The sequence below is a fragment of the Sander lucioperca genome, chromosome 14 (genome assembly GCF_008315115.2).
Source record: "Sander lucioperca isolate FBNREF2018 chromosome 14, SLUC_FBN_1.2, whole genome shotgun sequence".
Classification (NCBI taxonomy): Eukaryota; Metazoa; Chordata; class Actinopteri; order Perciformes; family Percidae; genus Sander; species Sander lucioperca.
This window is the reverse complement of record NC_050186.1, coordinates 23,673,966-23,676,504: the sequence shown is the minus strand read 5'-3', so window position 1 is coordinate 23,676,504 and position 2,539 is coordinate 23,673,966.

The window sequence follows — 2,539 nt, the reverse complement described above, 5'->3', positions numbered from 1 at the left end:
GTTTATTTATCAATATGTAATCAATTTCCATTCCTTTACTTCCTTCTTTCTACCGTCTTTTTCCAAATTTTTGTCTCCTTTTCTCATCAGCATCTAAATGTTTTCCAGGTCCAAGGCTGTAGTTTAGTAAATCTATTGATGACAGCGCTGTATTCTTCCTCTTTATAGAGACTTTTTTTTCTACCAAAATATTTGCGCTGGTCAGGGGGTACATGGCTTAAAAAAAACTGTTCAAAGGGGGAACATTATTGAAAAAAGCTGGAGAACCACTGGACTAAGTGATTGTCAGAAGAAGTATATATCCTTGTGTGTCTCATTAAACCTTCTCCGATCGCTTCTAACAGCTTTTAATGATAGGAAGACAAAAACAAAAAAACAATCATGATCGGATCGTTTCCTAACATGTTACTTCACAGTAAATGTCCGTATAGATTACTGTCATACTTGCATCTTTGACCTCCTGGGTACACCTGTGACTCAGTTTGTGATCCGGCAGGCTCCATTAGAGCGACAGGTAATTCAATCTGTGTGTGTGATGAAGAAACAGGAAGCCGGTGTGCAGCCGGAGGCCGGGATTCAATCAGCCGCACCGCCACGATTCACTGAGCTGAGCCGTGTTTCTTCTCCAAAACACACGCACACACACACACACACACACACACACACACACACACACACACACAAAGCTAATTAGCTGGCAGTAATGGTAGAGTGGATATAACCAGGAACAGCAGACCACCAAGAGGCTTCAATATCCTTATCGATGAGCAGCTCCATGAATGAAACCAAGACTGTCTCCCCCTTAAAAAACGCTCCTATAGGTCGTTGTTCCAGCATCATTCTTACCTATATTTAGGTCTCTAGTGGCGGCGCCCTCTAGTGGCCGTAGTAGTTCTGACGGGAGCAAAGCAGGAAGTAAGGTGAGGAAGTACAAGAGCGCCAAATGTCCTGGTAAGGAGGTAGGCATAGACATTATATAGACCAGTGAAGGATATTAGAAGATCTTTCCCGGTGATGGCTGAGTGTTACTGAGCAGCCTCCAACTGAGCTTGAAGACGTAGATGTGACGTGAGCAACCTGTCTGAAAGTTGGAAGTCTTCTGGTAGCTGTGCCAAGAGAAATCTCAATCATTCCCAATCTAGCAGAGACGGAGAGCGTAGATATATGTAAGGAGATAACATAGGCACAGGCTAATTATTGATCACTAAAATGATAGTTAACATTAGTAATTAAACTTAAACAGCTAATGGAAGTCCAAACTGCCTGAGAGCTTCTCCTGTACTATACGGTAATTCCTCTACTATGAGACAGTAAGTCTCGTGGTTATGACCCAATCGTTAGCCTATTTTTATAAAAACGTCTGCTACGGAGCCATAACGTGAGGTACAAGGTAATGGAGCCTTTTATACATTGTCGTGTTTCTTTAGAAATAAACAACGGACAAATAGAGTCTTTAAACGCTTCAGATGTAAAGTTATTCTCTGTCAAAGTGACGTCAAAATGAATGGCAGTCAATGGGATGCTAACGGGAGGTGATGGCTTGGTAGCATCAGAATGGCGCCATAGGAGGTTCGAGCTCTGAAGCGAAGCTAACCCCCTTGGAGGCAGGTTTGGGGTTGGATGGGTCAAACAAACACAGGACTTTCACCCAGGAGACTGGGGGTTCATGTCCATGTTTTTTTTACGTTACAGAAATTTTTGAAGAAGCAATTTGCACATCCAACAATTCTTCTGTGCAATTACGTTGGAAAATAAAACATTATACTTGAAAAAGGAACATCCCGCACTCAGCATCCCCATTTATTAAAGAAGCTAACGTTTCGGTACCTCGGGAGTATCGTCAAAAGTATACTTTAGTGAAAATACTGTTGACTAAGGTCCAGAGGGACCAAAGCGTTAAGTTTCTTCATTAAATGGTGAGCAAGAGCAGGATGCGATATCTTAACTTTAGGGAACAAACGGAGCTACGTCACGTTCTGCGTCACGTGGTCACCTTCAGGAAGTGAAGTCACGTCAGATTTGAACCCAAACAAACATCTTTTTATCAACTTAACTCAGTAGTTTTGGTGTCTAAACCTAACCAAACTGGGACCGTTTCACAACGTTAACGACGGAAAACACTCCTTGTTTGGTTTGGAGGAGTGGTTGAGAAAACTCAGCTGCTGTTGTCAAACATCTGTCCTGACTGGCCTGTGAAGCATCTCCGTCTCTGACTCTGAGCAAAGAGAAGTGAGCTGTCCTCCCTCCGGCCTTCCTCGTCCGTTGACATCAGCTGAGTCCACACTGCCTCTCTGTACCATCACTACATTTTGGTTTAAAAACAAATACCTTTTGCTACGTTTCCCCCTCTCTTTCCCTCTGCTCTGGCGTTACCCCCTCTTATTCTCCCTGCTCTGGCGTTTCCCCCCTCTCATTCCCCATGCTCTGGTGTTTCCCCCTCTCATTCCCCATGCTCTGGTGTTTCCCCCTCTCATTCCCCATGCTCTGGTGTTTCCCCCTCTCATTCTCCCTGCTCTGGCGTTCCCCCCTCTCATTCCCC